This window comes from Monodelphis domestica, chromosome 2 (genome assembly GCF_027887165.1).
Source record: "Monodelphis domestica isolate mMonDom1 chromosome 2, mMonDom1.pri, whole genome shotgun sequence".
Classification (NCBI taxonomy): domain Eukaryota; kingdom Metazoa; phylum Chordata; class Mammalia; order Didelphimorphia; family Didelphidae; genus Monodelphis; species Monodelphis domestica.
Window position 1 is genome coordinate 8,587,651 of NC_077228.1, and position 16,937 is coordinate 8,604,587.

At 38.3% G+C, this 16,937-nt stretch overlaps 1 protein-coding gene across 12 annotated transcripts in view; it reads right to left on the reverse strand.

Annotated features, from left to right (window-relative positions):
* The window catches only part of LOC100030370 (biotin-dependent 3-methylcrotonyl-coenzyme A carboxylase beta1 subunit-like), a 61,662-nt gene extending 57,513 nt beyond the window's left edge, over positions 1 to 4,149 (reverse strand). For 4 of the 12 annotated variants that reach the window (XR_008915987.1, XM_056814958.1, XM_056814957.1 and 1 more), the window contains exon 1: positions 2,549 to 2,702. The gene's annotated coding sequence lies outside the window, so the exon portion shown is untranslated. Of the gene's footprint in view, positions 1 to 1,891; positions 2,071 to 2,548; positions 2,856 to 2,958; positions 3,095 to 3,999 lie in introns of those variants that run through there. The other 8 variants (XM_056814950.1, XM_056814954.1, XM_056814955.1 and 5 more) reach the window with 5 other exon arrangements.
* Positions 4,150 to 16,937: the final 12,788 nt, after the last annotated feature.

A 16,937-nucleotide genomic window follows, 5' to 3' on the forward strand; every position in this document is an offset into this window, starting at 1 on the left:
TAGCTAGGAAGTATCTGAGACCAGATTTGAACCCAGGACCTCCCATCTCCAGGCCTGGGTCTCTATCCACTAAGTCACCTAGATGACCTATGACTTGTTATTTCTAAGAAAAATACAAACTCTTCAGCTTTGTATTTTAAACCCTCCATGATGTGACTCTCATCTACCTTTCTAAGTTTATTCTACTTTATTCCCAGTTATGCTGTTATTGCTTCACCCTCCAGATCAGATCATTACCAATCATGTTTGGGAGAAACCAAGTCACCTGGTCCACACTCCCTGAGGCTATGCATACCAGATATTATCCAACCTGCCATCAAATAAGTACTTTTTCCCAAGTTTCTTCCACCTCTTAATCTCAGCGCTATAATGCAATGGACCACCCTCTTAAGTCTTTTCACAGCCCTGTGACTTTCCAGACCAAAATTTCCTTTCCTGGCTACTATATATTGTTTTCTCCCCATTAAAATTAAAACTCCTGCCTAACTGTGTGACCCTGGGCAAGTCACTTAACCCCCATTTTCTAGCCCTTACCATTCTTCTGCCTTGGAACCAATATACAGCATTGATTCTTAGATGGAAGGTAATAATTTTTTAAAATATAAGCTCTTTGAGGGCAGGGATGGGTTCACTTTTATATTTTTATCCCAATGTTTAGCACAGTATTTGGTACATAGGGAAAGCTTAGTAAATGTTTTTCATTCCATCTCTACTTAGTCAAAGTGCCCTGCTAGCTGTTTCCTCCCATTGCAGTGCCTAATTCCACCATGGGGACCACATTCATTGAGTGTCCTGTGTCTGGAATGAATTCTATGCACCCTTGTGCTTATCATGCCTTATGCTTCTTCAGAGCATAGTTCAGCTACTCCTACTAATCTGTCCCACTTCTACCCTCTCACCCAGTCTGTAGTGGCCTCTCCCTTTTGAAATTACTTCAGCTTTACTCCACCAGGCACCTCTCGTATCCCCTGTAGAGTGTGAGTTCTAAAAGCAGGGGCCATATTGGTTTTGCCTTTGCCTTTCCACAAGCCAACAAAGGGCTTGACAAAATATCTTTTGAACTGGATTATTGAAAAGAAGCTGTCAAAGAAGAAAACAATTTTGGCATAGAACTCTGAAGTCCTGTTTCCAAGATCTCCAGGGAGTCGACTCGAGTGTTTAAAACAGAAAAGCCAATCACAAAGAGATAAATGGGCAAAGGTGAAGAAGAGTTTTCAAAGGAAGAAATGCAGACTATGAACAACTCTACACAAAATGTTTCAAATCATAGTTAGATAAAAAACATTAAAACATCTCAGAGGCTTCATCTCACTTCCAAAAAACTGGCCAAGGGGACAAAAGATGGAAATACTCAGTGCTGGAGGAACCATAGGGAGACAAGCCCACTAATGCACTGTTAATGGACCCTCTGCGAAAAGAGAGGCAGCAGGCCCAGCAGATAGAGAGGGGTGGGAGTCTCAAAGGCAGGAAGGCCTTAGTTCTCATCCTATTTCTGACATACTGACTGTGTGACTCTAAGGCAAAACTGTTAACCTGTCAAGACTCTAGGCAACTCTTTAAGAGAGTAGGTGGAAGGGACAATGCCATTCTGCACTCTGAGAGGAAGGTCCTATTGCAGAAAGTCCACTACTCACCCCCTGCAAAATCCTGGTTCCATCTCTCTTTAGCCTCAGTCTACTGTAAAAAGAGGGAACTGATCCCTCAGGCTCACTGCAGCTGTATGATGCCTGAATCTATGAACTAGCACCCTCCCCCCTCAAAAAAAAAATTCCCAACTTCTTGATATTTAGAGTCCAGGAACTTCTGGGATCCCTTTCAGGTCTGAATTTCTAAGAATTTTTGCCAAGACTTTTAGCAAAAAAGGAGCTTGGGAGCTCTTCAGCATACCCACCATGTTTTACAGTTGGAGAAACTGAGACCCGTGGAGACTGAATGAATTGGACAGTCACCGGAGCAGTAAGTCATGGAGGTCAGATTCCAAAGCCCAGCCGCAGCCAAATAAAGTTGTTCTTTCCCCTGAACCAAAAATTTCTTTCAGATCTCTCAGCTTTATCACTCTGCATCTAACTCCTGTAATATTTATTAGGAAAGATTGGGGAATTGAAAAAACAGGGGATAAGGAAGGTTTGTAGCAGGGAATGGAGGAGTTTAAGGGAGAGAGGGAATATTGCTGCTGGTGAGGCAAAGGTGAGAGATGTCCCCTGCTGAGAGGCAGCAGCAGGGGTCTGATAAGGACCATTTGTTGTTGATTGACTGAGCTGATGTTCAGCTCCCTCTGTGCTCAGAAAAGATAGTCCACTTATCTGACTGCAATATTCTAATGAGAGAAATTTTAATAACTAGTTTGGATTGGAGAGATATCAAGGGGGAAAAGGAAGAAGAGGGAGGTCCCTAAATAAGGTTGGGGTCTTTCTCAGTTTAGAGTTGAGGCCAGGCCTCACAGGCTATTGGAGGGTTTCTCCCACTCCCGTCTACCACTATATCTGTGCTAGTCTTGTCAATTTCAGAATTTTAGCAGTAAACAGAAAGCAACAAGAACAGTTCTAACCTTCAGAGGTTGGGCCTGTGTCTTCCAGCAGAACTAATCCAGACTGGGAAGCCAATGCTCCTCCCACCTCCAAAACCAGGAAGAAAGGAAGCCCGGCAGGAAGGAAGTGCTAGTCACAAGATCCAATTGCCACTCCCAGTTGTCCCTTCCCCCACCAACTGTCTGTCTTGACAATTTCCTCTCTATGGATATTCCCACTGTTGTTTATTCCAACACAGTGGCAGAAAGTTCAGAACTTGTTCTTGTTTCCTTTCCACACTCCTCTGACTGCTGCCTGCTGCCAGCCATTCTGACCAGGGACTGCACGAGAAGCCTGCAGTTTGGGAGGGAGCAGTGAATTTCCTGGCACTACACTCAGCCCTTTGCCTGGCCAGCAGAGTGATTAGTCAGCCCTTGTCCCAGCTACTGACCTGTCCAATGATCCAGAGACCAGGTCCCGTCAGTCCTCTTAACTGTGGGTTAGCCAGAAAGAACTTTGTGTTCCAGAAAGACAAGTCCCCAGCAGGGCAACCAGAGCTTTTGTTTGCCAGGTCGCCAGCCCCACCCCTGGCCAGTCAAAAGAGAGATGACTTTTAAACCCACCCTGCCCCATTCCAGGGCGTCCTGTCAAAGAAGGAGAATGTACAGAGCCTTCCAACTTTAAACGCTGTGAGCCAGGCAGACAGGAGCAGAGACGAGCAGAGAGGCAGACAGCCAACGTTGATTAAACTCTCAGTATGTGCCATGCACTGTGCTAAGTGCAGGAAACATGAGAGCAAGAAAGACAGACAGCCCTGAAGGAGAAAGGAGGCTAAAAAGAGAGGAGCAAAGGAAAAGAGCATCACGTGGCTGGGCCATGATGGAGAAAGCCTGGTGAGAAATGAGAGGAAACTTGGCATAGGCACCCTCCTGGAATGGAGGTTCTAGGAAGGGTCAACTCAGTAGAAGAAATGGACCACAAGGGTGGAGGACACGTCTGTGTTGTGAGCCCCAGACGAAGCTGTTCCTGGGACCTGACCAAAAAGCCCCCGTTGTAATCGGATGAGAAGTGAAAAGGAGCCATGGGGGGAGATTATAGGAAGGCACGTTTTTTCTCATAAGAAAAAAAAATCTATGATTTTACCACATGAGCAATACTTAGGGGTGTGGGTTCATCTGATCTCTTTCTGTGAAAGGCAATTAAACATTGAAGGGAGCTGATCTAGAGAAGATTCTGGTTGCGTACAGAGCAGTTGAACACGATGGCCTCTGGGTCAACTTCAACTTGAAGGTTCTACAATTGATCACTTCATTCTAATCAACTACTTCATAGCTAAATGGAAAGAGTCACCCACACAGCGAGAGGGCAACCTACCAATGAAGGCTAAGATCCTTCAGAGAGTCAGCTGGGTGCTGGCCTTGGAGAACGAAGGACCCACCCAACTCTGAGCCCATTTCTTCTCTTTTAACAAAGGAATAATAACAGCACTTACCTCTCGGCGTACTTGGGAGGCTCGAGAGAGATGGTATCCATAAAGGACTAGGTGATGTGCCCCTTCTTCACAGAGGAAATCACCCAAGATGGTCAGGACCTGGAGAACAAAAGAAAGACTGAGACTTGGCCAAAGTTCTGTGATATTCTGCCTGAGAAACGAGACCAGAGCTGCTAATAGGAAACCCCCAAACAACTGGGGAGGCAGTGTGCACTCCCTAAGCTGATCCCTAAGATGGAGCAAAGGCAGTCATCAGGAAGCTCTCTATTTTAACAGTTCATCTTGGGGGCAGCTGGGTGGCTCAGTGGATTGAGAGCCAGGCCTAGAAATGAGAAGTCCTGGGTTCAAATCTGGCCTCAGATACTTCCCAGCTATGTGACCCTGGGTAAGTCACCTAACCCCCATTGCCTACCACTCTTCTGCCTTGAACCAGAATACACAGTATTGATTCTAAGATGGAAGGGAAGGGTTTTAAAAAGTTATCTTGCCAACAAGGTTTAAGTTCTATTGTTTCTAAATGGATATAATGGATTAATGGATATAAATTTCTTGCCCAAGCAACAACCCCTTCATTTCTTCAGGTCTCAGGTTCCTGATGTCTAAAATGAGAGTGTGGACTCGATAACTATTGGCATCCTTTCCAGATCTAAACTATGAGCCCTATAGGCTCCCCTAAAACTCAATTCTTTCCAAATTGATCACTTGGTCCCTCTTCCCCCTTCCAAGGATTGCTTTATCCTCGGTCACTCTTCCCTTTCATCAATGTCAGTTCACTGTACCAAGCCCTGAGAAAACTGAAAGGAAGGGCTTTGGAGAGCCAGATGGATGAGCCATACGGAAAGACAGAGATAAATATATGCCTATAGATATGGATAGGTCTAGCCAGCAACATGTGGAATAACTAGAGAACAAAAACAGAAGTGGTCTTTAGTCGCTGGCATAAAAAGTGTGCTCTAGGGCATATTTGTTATTCTCCATCAAGCTCAAGGACTCCCTCAGGGACAGGGGCAGGAATGGGCAGCTTTTCCATTGGATATCTCTCACTCATGGAATAGGACCAAAATCAGTCCTTCATGTTTATCTTGTCCAAACACTAAGGCTAGAATTTTGTTGTTTTGGGGCAAAGGCCCTGGTCAAAGAGCTTTAGAACAAAAGTCAGGGGAAAAACAATCTTCCTGAATCCATCCAGAGTTACCTCGCTCTTCCGTAGTTTATGCTGGAACCATATTCTCATCTGAAATGGTCAAAGGAAAGAAAAATATGCATGCACACACACACACAAGTGGATATAGATATACATTTCACTCATCAGGGAAACTGGAAGGAAAGGAAAAAATTTTAGAGAAGGCAGATTATGCAAGTGAACAATCTTGAAAAAAAGGGAAGATGGGCTTTAAAAAAGAAAAGAGAATCACATAATTATCTCAATAGATGCAGAAAAAGCCTTTGATAAAATACAACACCCATTCCTACTAAAAACACTAGAAAGCATAGGAATAGAAGGGTCATTCCTAAAAATAATAAACAGTATATATCTAAAACCATCAGCTAATATCATCTGCAATGGGGATAAACTAAATCCATTCCCATTAAGATCAGGAGTGAAACAAGGATGCCCATTATCACCTCTATTATTTGACATTGTATTAGAAACACTAGCAGTAGCAATTAGAAAAGATAAAGAAATTGAAGGCATCAAAATAGGCAAGGAGGAGACCAAATTATCACTCTTTGCAGATGACATGATGGTCTACTTAAAGAATCCTAGAGACTCAACCAAAAAGCTAATTGAAATAATCAACAACTTTAGCAAAGTTGCAGGATACAAAATAAACCCACATAAGTCATCAGCATTTCTATATAATTCCAACACAGCTCAGCAGCAAGAACTAGAAAGAGAAATCCCATTCAAAATTACCCAAGACAAAATAAAATACTTAGGAATCTATCTCCCGAGACAAACACAGGATCTATATGAACACAACTACAAAACACTTTCCACACAACTAAAACTAGACTTGAACAATTGGAAGAACATTAACTGCTCATGGGTAGGACGAGCCAATATAATAAAAATGACCATCCTACCCAAACTCATCTATCTATTTAGTGCCATACCCATGGAACTTCCAAAAAATTTTTTTACTGATTTAGAAAAAAACATAACAAAGTTCATTTGGAAGAACAAAAGATCAAGGATATCCAGGGAATTAATGAAAAAAAATATAAAGGAAGGGGGTCTTGCAGTCCCAGATCTCAGACTATATTATAAAGCAGCGGTCATCAAAACAATTTGGTACTGGCTAAGAGACAGAAAGGAGGATCAGTGGAATAGACTGGGGGCAAGCAACCTCAGCAAGACAGTATATGACAAACCCAAAGATCCCAGCTTTTGGGACAAAAATCCACTATTTCATAAAAACTGTTGGGAAAATTGGAGGACAGTGTGGGAAAGATTAGGCTTAGATCAACACCTCACACCCTACACCAAGATAAATTCAAAATGGATGAATGACTTGAACATAAAGAAGGAAACTATAAGAAAACACAGAATAGTATACATGTCAGACCTTTGGGAAGGGAAATACTTCAAAACCAAGCAAGAATTAGAAAGAATTACAAAATGCAAAATAAATAATCTGGATTACATCAAATTAAAAAGTTTTTGTACAAACAAAACCAATGTAACCAAAATCAGAAGGGTAGCAACAAATTGGGAAACAATCTTCATAAAAACCTCTGACAAGGGTTTAATTACTAAAATTTATAAAGAACTAAATCAATTGTACAAAAAATCAAGCCATTCTCCAATTGACAAATGGGCAAGGGACATGAACAGGCAATTCTCAGCCAAAGAAATCAAAACTATTAATAAGCACATGAAAAAGTGCTCTACATCTCTTATAATCAGAGAGATGCAAATCAAAACAACTCTGAGGTATCACCTCACACCTAGCAGATTGGCTAACATGACAGCTATGCAAAGTAATGAATGCTGGAGGGGATGTGGCAAAGTGGGGACATTAATTCATTGCTGGTGGAGTTGTGAATTGATCCAACCATTCTGGAGGGCAATTTGGAACTATGTCCAAAGGGCGATAAAAGACTGTCTGCCCTTTGATCCAGCCATAGCACTGCTGGGCTTGTACCCCAAAGAGATAATGGACAAAAAGACTTGTACAAAAATATTCATAGCTGTGCTCTTTGTGGTGGCCAAAAATTGGAAAATGAGGGGATGCCCCTCAATTGGGGAATGGCTGAACAAATTGTGGTATATGTTGGTGATGGAATACTATTGTGCTAAAAGGAATAATAAAGTGGAGAAGTTCCATGGAGACTGGAACAACCTCCAGGAAGTAATGCAGAGCGAGAGGAGCAGAACCAGGAAAACATTGTACACAGAGACTGATACATTGTGGTACAATCGAAGGTGATGGACTTCTCCATTAGTATCAATGCAATCCCTGAACAATCTGCAGGGATCTAAAAAAAAAATACTACCCACAAGCAGAGGATAAACTGTGGGAGTAAAAACATCGCTGAAAAGCAACTGCTTGACTACAGGGTTGGAGGAGATAAGACTGAGGAGAGACTCTAAATGAACACTATAATGCAAACTCCAACAACAGGGAAATGGGTTCGAGTCAAGAACACATGTGATAACCAGTGGAATCATGCGTCGGCTATGGGAGAGGGGGGGGGAGGGGAGGGGAGGAAAAGAAAACAATCTTTGTTTCCAGTGAATAATGTATGAAAACGACCAAATAAAATAATATTAAAATTAAAAAAAAAAAAGAAAAGAGAAGAACCTGTTATCAAGCTCTGGATGAGAGAAAGAGGTAATGATAGGAAAAATCAATTGCAGCAAACCAGGACTGGTGTTCAGTTTGTTCCTCTCTCACTACAATCTTCTTTATAAGGATGGTGGGGGAAGAATAAAGAGAAAGAAAATGTTAGAGAACCAAATGGAGGGAAATATACAATTGATGATCACATCTATGAATGTGAGCCAGGAGTTAATTTTCACTCATTAAGTGCCTACTGTGTTCCAGGTACATGAAATGCTGGGAATATAATAAAAGACAAAAATAAAAACCAGTCCTTGTCTTCCAGGAGCTCACAATTAAATGGGATGAATTCACCTAAAAAATGGAAGAAGAGAGCAAAATGGAATAAAAACATAATCAAATATTATCATTTTAAATATTACCAACCCTTGGAGGTAAGTGATATTAACTCTATTTTATAGTTGAGGAAACTGAGGCAGTTAAAGATTACGTGGCTTGCACAGAGTCTGAGAACAGATTTCAGGATGTTCTTCCTGACTCCATTCAGTACAGTTGCTCTATCCATTGTACCTCCTAACTGTCACTCTGTGAAAAATAGGCACATTGACATACTGTTGGTGAAGTCATGAATGAGTCCAATCCTTCTGGAAAGCAACTGAAAATTGTGCACAAAATGTTATTAAACAGTGCCTACCCTTTGACCCAACTATACTCTCACTGAGACTCTATCCGAAAAGACCAAAGAAAAGAAAAGTTCCTGTATACACAAAAATATTTATAGAAGCTCTTTTTGTAGTGACAAAAGCAATAAACTGAGTAACTAAGAAGATGCCCATCAATTGGGGAATACCCAAATTGTGGTACATGAATATGATGGAATACTAACTACTGTGTTGTAAGAAATGAGGAAAAATATGATTACAAAGAGACAAGAAAAAACTTAAATGAACTGATGCAGAAAGAAGGAAGCAGAACCAGGAGAATAACTTATACTATAAAACCAATAATATAAAAATGAACAATTTTGAAAGACCTAAGAACTCTGATCATAGAAATGATCAGCCACAATTGCAGTGGATTATTAGACAAGAATGCCACCCAAGTCCAGCTACAGAGAGGATGGATTCTTATGTAGACTGAAATGCATTTTGTGACCTGATCAATATGGTAATATATTTTGCTTGACTGTGCTTATATATTTCAATGATTCTTTTATTCCTTTACTTCCTTCCTTCCTTCCTCCCTCTGTTTCTTTGTTTTTCCTTCTTTCTTTCTATTTCTTCCTTTCTTTCCTTTTTTCTTTCCTTCCTTTTTTCCCCTTTCTTTCTTCCTTCAATATAAGATAGGAGCAGAGAATGTTTTCAGTTAGGAAAAGGGGGACCAAGGAAGTCTTCACATAGAAGGTGATGTTTCAGTTACATCTTTAATAGAAGGATTCTATGGAGCAGAGGTAAAGAGTGGGTAGATTCCAGACATAGCAGAAAATCAACACCAGGGACATAAGAAGGAGAAATGAAGGATTATGTATAAGGAACAGAGAGAAAACTAATTTGGCTAGAATAGAAAGTACTTGAGGAATGATGTCCAATGAACCTAGAAACAGAGGTTGCGGCCAAACTGGGATGGATTTTAATAGATGACTAGAGGAGTTTATATTTTAAGTAAAATAATTTTGGCAGCAAAGTTTAACATAGACTGAAATGAAAAAAGAAGAGGCCAGGAGACCAACTAAGAGCCTATTCTAGTAATCTGGATGAAAGGTGATGAAGCCCTGAACAAGGGTGGTAGTTATATGATTAAAGGGAATACCATGCAAGATATGCTTTGGAAGTAAAAAGGACACAATTTGGCAACTGAATGGATATGGGGGGTTGAGGGAGAGTTAAAGGACAAGGATGATGCCTGGAGGCAGAAAAACTCAAATTTAAATCTAGTTTAAGAAATTTAACCAGCTATGTGACCCTGGACAAACCCTTTAATCTCTTTCTGCCTCTGTTTTCTCCTCCATATAGTAGGGATCATAATAGCACCTACCTCACAGAGTTGTTGCAAGAATGAAGTGAGATAATACATATTAAAAACTTAGCATGGAGCCTAACATAATGCTTCTTCTCCTCTACCCCTTTCAATCCTTGAGTTTTACAGCCTGAGGTTCAGAGAAGTTAAGTAACTTGTCAACAATCCCATCCCTAGCAAATGTTTTAAACAGGAATTGAAATTAAGTCATCCTAACTCCATGTCTAGCATTCTACACCCAGGGAGACCATATTCTGTCTACTCTGCTGAAAGGCTTTTCCTCCCTGGGAGTTCCCTATACCATTGAAATCACATGTAGGAGAGAGAGAAAAACAAATATACTAAGTGGGGGTATAGAATTCTCTCTAACCCTACAGAAAAATAGAAGGAGAATAAGACAAGGGAAGGGGGAGGTAATTGGAGGAAAGGGGAAATAGGAGGTGATAAAAAGCAAAATACTGATGAGGAGGAACAGAGAGAATGGGAATAGAGCAGGATCTAAAGGGGGAAAATAAAATGGAGGGCAATACACAGTAATCATAACTCTAAATGTGAATGGGATGAACTTGCCCATTAAATGGAAGTAGATAGCAGAGTGGACTAAAAATCAGAATCCTATGTTGTTTACAAGAAAAACATTTGATTCAGGGTGACACACAGAGTAAAGGTAAAAGGCTGGAACAGAATTTATTCTTTATAATCTAAAGTAAAAAAGAAATCTAAAGTAAAAAAGAAATCAGGAGTAGCAATCATGATATCAGACAAAGTCAAAGTAAAAATCAATCAGATTAAAAGAGATAAGGAAGGAAATTATGTCTTGCTAAAAGATACTATAAACAATGAAGTAATATCATTACTAAACATATATGCCCCAAATGGTACATTATCCAGATTTCTAAAGGAGAAACTAAAGGAGCTAAGGGAGGAAATAGATAGTAAAACCATACTAGTGGGAGACCTCAACCTTCCTCTAACAGAACTAGATAAATTGAACCCCAAAAAATAAATAAGAAGTAAGGGAAGTGAATGAAATGTTAGAAAATTAGAGTTAATAGATATCTGGAGAAAACTAAACAGGGATAAAAAGGAATATACCTTCTTTTCAGCAGCACATGGTACATATACAAAGATTGACAATGTACTAGGGCATAAAAACATTGCACACAAATGCAAAAAAGCAGAAATAACAAATACAAAATTTTCAGATCATAATGCAAAAAAAATGTAATTAGTTAGTGAAATAACAGCATACGCTGAGATATATTGGATCCCTCAGTGTCCCTCAGTAAGTAAGGCCAATAGTCTTACCTACTGGGACCAGTGTGCTATCGGGCCTCCAGGCAGTATTGGTATAAAGGTAAACAGCTTATTTAAAATAAAATGAAAGGATTAGGAAGGGAGAATTAAGGAACAAGGTTTTCCTAACTCTAAGAAGTCTCACTTCTAAGTCTCACATCTAAGTTTCCCACATGCGAAAGCCTTCATTTTTCTTGAAGCTCCCTAAGCCCTTTCCTGACTCTGGCTAATTTCTTCAAGCCCTCTCTGTCTTTACCTGACCCTAATTAATCCTCCTTGTTGGTTTCATAAGATGTAATAGTTCTTTAAAATGAGTACGAATGAATTCTTGATGACTGAGTTCAACCCAGCTGGGCTAGGCCCTGAGCTTGGCCTCAAGCTCTCACACCAACACTGACTCTCAATTGTGTCAGGCTTGATATTATAAAGACCTTCTTCAATGTCTCTCTTCTAGTGAGGAAAGGTACTTCCCAGAAAGTCCAAAGGTTTCCCTTCAACCTCACTGTAGCAGGATCAGCAGAGCTCCACTACCTCCTCTCCACTCAGCTCCAGGGACCAGGAAGCAAAAGTCCCTTCAGTTGGTTGATGTCCCTTCAAATCCTCTCTCCAGAATGTAGAATCTCTGGTCATCAGGTTCCCAGCATGTGGCCAGATCAACCTCTTAAAAATCATTTCTCTCTGCCATTTCCTACCTAACATTAGGGATCATGGAGAGGCAAACTTAAAATTAATTGTAAACTAAATAATCTAGTTCTTCAAAATTGGTGGGTCAAAAAATAAATCATAGAAACAATTATTGATTTCACTGAAGAGAATGGCAATGAAGAGACAACATATCAAAATCTTTGGGATACAGCCAAAGTAGTACTCAGGGGAAAATGTATATCTCTAAGTGCCTAAAATTCTCAACAAAATAGAGAGGGAGGAGATCAATGAATTGGGCTTGCAACTTATAAAATTAGAAAGAACAAATTAAAAATCCCAAGATGAAAACTAAATTGTAAATCATAAAAACTAAAGGAGAAATTAATAAAATTGTAAGTAAAGAATTATTGAAACAGATAAATAGTACTAGGAGCTAGTACTTTGAAAAATAAATAAAATAGATAAAATAATGATAAATCTAATTAAAAATAGAGAATCAAATTAACATTATCAAAAATGCAAAGGGTAATCTCACCTCTAATGAAGAGGAAATTAAGATAATTATTAAGGATTACTTTGCCCAGTTACATGGCAATAAATATGATAACCTAAGAGAAATGGGTGAATATTTACAAAAAGATAAATTGCCTAGGTTAACAAAAGAGGAAATAGAATACTTAAATAACCCCATCTCAGAAAAAGAAATTGAACAAACCATCAAGGAACTTCCTAAGAAAAAAATCCACAGGGCTAGATGGATTCATAAGTTAATTATATCAAACATTTAAAGAACAACTAATCCCAATATGACACAAACTATTTGACAAAATAGGCAAAGAAGGAATCTTATCAAATCCTTTTTATGACACAAATATGGTACTGATTCCCAAGCCAAGTAGAACAAAATAGAAAGAAAACTATAGACCAATCTCCTTAATGAACATAGATTCAAAAATATTAAATAAAATACTAGCTAAAAGACCACAGCAAGTTATCACAAGGAGTATTCACTATGACCAGGTGGGATTTATACCCATTATGCAAGGCTGGTTTAACATTAGGAAAACCTTACACGTAACCAAACTAACAGAAATCACATGATTATCTCAATAGATGCAGGAAAAACCTTCAACAAAATACAACACCCATTCCTATTAAAAAACACTAGAGGGGACAGCTGGGTAGCTCAGTGGATTGAGAGCCAGGCCTAGAGATGGGAGGTCCTAGGTTCAAATCTGGCCTCAGACACTTCCCAGCTGTGTGACCCTGGGCAAGTCACTTGACCCCCATTGCCTAGCCCTTACCACTCTTCTGCCTTGGAGCCAATACACAGTATTGACTCCAAGACGGAAGAAAAGGGTTTTAAAAAAACACTAGAAAGTATAGGTAAAGAAGAGCTTTTCCTCAAAATAATAAACAGTATTTATCTAAAATCATCAGCAAGTATCATCTGCAATGGGGATGGTAGGAGCCTTCCCAATAAGATCATGAGTGAAGCAAGGATGCCCATTATCACCTCTATTATTTAAGATTGTACTAGAAGCGCTAACAGTAGCAGTTAGAGAAGAAAAAGAAATTTAAGGAATTAAAGAAGGCAATAAGGAAACTAAACTATTACTCTTTGCAGAAGATATGATGGTATACTTAGAGAATCCTAGAAAATCAACTAAAAAGCTAGTAGAAATAATTAATAATTTTAGCAAAGTTGCAGGACACAAAATAAACCCACATAAATCATCATTATTTCTATATATTTCCAACAAAACTCAGCAGCAAGAGTTAGAAAGAGAAACTCCATTTAAAATCACTCTAGACAACAAAAAACATTTTGGAATCTATCTGCCAAGACAAACTCAGGAATTATATGAATACAATTACAAAACACTTTTCACACAATTAAAACTAGATCTAAACAATTGGGAAAACTTTAATTGCTCATGGGTAGAACAAGCTAATAAAAATAACAATCCCACCTAAACTGATTTAATTATTCAGTACCATACCTATGAAACTACCAAAAAGCTTTTTTTATATAGAATTAGAAAAAAATATTACAGAGTTCATTTGGAAGAACAAAACATCAAGAATATCAAGGGAACTAATGAAAAAAATGTGAAGGATGGGGGCTTAGCAGTACCAGATCTTAAACTTTACTTCAAAGCAGTGACTATCAAGACAATATGGTACTGGCTAAGAGATAGAAGATGTATCAATAGAATAGACTTGGGGTAAATAAACTCAGCAACCATGACAAACCCCAAAATCCTAGCTTTGGGGACAAGAACTCACTATTTGACAAAAACTGCTGGGAAAATTGAAAAACAGCATGGGAATCAAGTTTTGATCAACATCTCACGCCGGATACTAAGATAAATTCAAAATGAGTAAATGACTTAAATATAGTGAAATCATAAATAAATTAGGTAAACATAGAATAGTATGCCTGTCATATCTGTGGGAAAGAAAGGAATTTTAAGACCAAGCAAAAGATAGAGAATACCTCAAAATATAAAACGAATAACTAACCTTTCTAATTTTAGTTGCTTTCGTTTTGTTTGTAAAAAACCTTTTAATTTAATGTAATAAAAATTATTCATTTTACATTTTGAGGTGTTCATTTGAAATGGCCTGAATTTCTACCTTTGGACCTATTTTATCTCAAGAGCAGACCCAGAGGTGATTTACACATCTCACCATTTGAGATGCTATTTGGACATCCACCTATTCAGGCATAACCATTTACCCCTGCCTATACCTCATTGTTAGGAGGGGATACAACCATTGCTACATATATCAGACAATTACAAACAAAATTGCAAGAACTCCATGACTCTGGAGTTGCTGTTCAAGCAGGCCCCATAGACTTCTGGCTTCATGATTTAAACCCCGGTGATAGTGTGTATATAAAGAATTTCAAACATACTGGGTTGACTGAACCTGTTTATGATGGACCATTCCAAATCCTATTAACTACACTGACAGCTATTAAAATTAGGGAGAGGGACTCGTGGAGTCATTGTAGCCATGTAAAACGAGTACCCTCTGTTGATAATGAATAATTGACTATATTGATTGTATTTAACTATTGATTATGGTAAGACTTCCCTATTGATGGATCTGTACTATTTTATTGCACTTTATTTGTGCCATACAATATTTTATTTTTTATTTTTTTATTTTTCTTTCTCTTGCTTTTGTTTTTGTTTATTTTTGCATTTGAAGCACAAGTAATTATATTGAAAAGATTTTCTTTTAACTATTTTTGATTTTGGCAATAAGCTAAGATATCCATTTGCTTAGCATAAAAATTCATACCTAAAAAGCTTTAGACTATGGAAACCTGCCATTTATTGATAAATGTTATGGGACTATGATTAATGATTGTATCTGATTCTAGGAAATGGGATGAAAAAAATGTAGCACAGATTTTATCTACATAGTGCCATAGAAGCACAGATTTAACCTGAAAAGTGCCAAAAGAGCACACAGGTCAAAATAAAACTAATCCATGTGGGATTGATGAACTTCTACGCCAATGTGAAAGGACTTGAACCTAGTATGAGACTCAAGGTTGTGTAGCTTGACATATGTTAAGACGCAGGACTCCTTGAATCACACTCCTTGTAAAATACTTTCTATGAAAGTACCTAACAATTGGTTAGTCTGGCTCCCCCATACCTGAGAAATGATGAAATGATCAAACCATGGAATGACACTTCCCTTCTTACATAAAAAATCTAGTTTCTTTTTTCTCTCTTATATTATGGCCACTTCCTGTAGTCCTGACTTATAATGAGTAAATACAACATAACTACAATTTTTTTCCCTACAGATTTGTAGGACAGAAATTTACATTAATTGAACCCTAATAACAAGGGCCTGTTATGAATTTATTCTTTTTTAATTCAGAAATTTTATATACATAGTTTTTGATATTTTTATTCTGATTTTGACTTTTTATTTCTCTCAAAAGCTTAATTTTTTTTCTTTATTTATTTTTCTTTTATGTTTTTGGGTTTTCTCTTTTGATAATTGACTCATACACCCATAAATCAACCACTTTGAATTGATCTGGGTGTTGGTGAACACTTTCTTCATGGGGGGGGGGAGGTTGTATTGTATTTTTTTTAATCCAAGATTTAGAATTTTGTTTGAGAAGAATTTCAGAAAAAGAAGTTTGCTAACTCCTTGAATCCAGAGAATGAACTCTTTGAAGAAAGATGCTTGCAGAAATCTACACTGCATCAAGAAGATCCAGAATGAACTTTTGGGTGCAATTGATTGAACAGAAGGGAATTGAATATTTATTATAAATGTACACTTTTATGCCAAAGGGGATTGCCCCTAATTTGGCTTTTTTGTCAATGTGCCTAGCAAAACATTGGTTTTGCTTTCTCTCTTTTCTTTTTCCCTCTTATCTCTAACTATTGTAATTTCCTCTTAGAAAGTGAAATATTGTATACATCTGTAGTTAGAAGTTTTGGGGGCTACAAGATGATTATGTTAAATGATCAATGGGGAGACTAGTCTCTCAATAATCATCATTGGCTCGGAAGATTGGATTTGGCACTCTCAGATTGTAACAATGAAGGTATTTAGCTCTTCCTTGATTGTGAAGATTAAATTGTAATCCCCTGTCTATTTTTAGATTTTAATCCCCAAAGTGTAAACAGAGTACTTAAAGCCCAAAGGGCTTTAAAAGAATGCCTTCCCTTTGATCCAACAATATCACTACTAGGTTTGTACCCCAAAGAGATAATAAAGGAAAAGACTTGTGCAAGAATATTCATAGCTGCGCTCTTTGTGGTGGCAAAAAATTGGAAAATGGGGGGATGCCCTTCAGTTGGGGAATGGCTGAACAAATTGTGGTATATGTTGGTGATGGAATACTATTGTGCTCAAAGGAATAATAAAGTGGAGGGATTCCATGTGAACTGGGACGACCTCCAGGAAGTGATGGAGAGTGAAAGGAGCAGAACCAGAAGAACATCATACACAGAGACAGATACATTGTGGAATGATTAGATGTAATCAACTTTGGTACTGATAACAATGCAATGATCCAGGACAATCCTGAAGGACCTATGAGAAGAAATGCTATCCACATCAAGAGAAAGAACTGTGGAAATAGAAACACAGAAGAAAAACATTTTATTTTTTACTTGTTTCTATGGGTATTTGGACGTGGGGTTT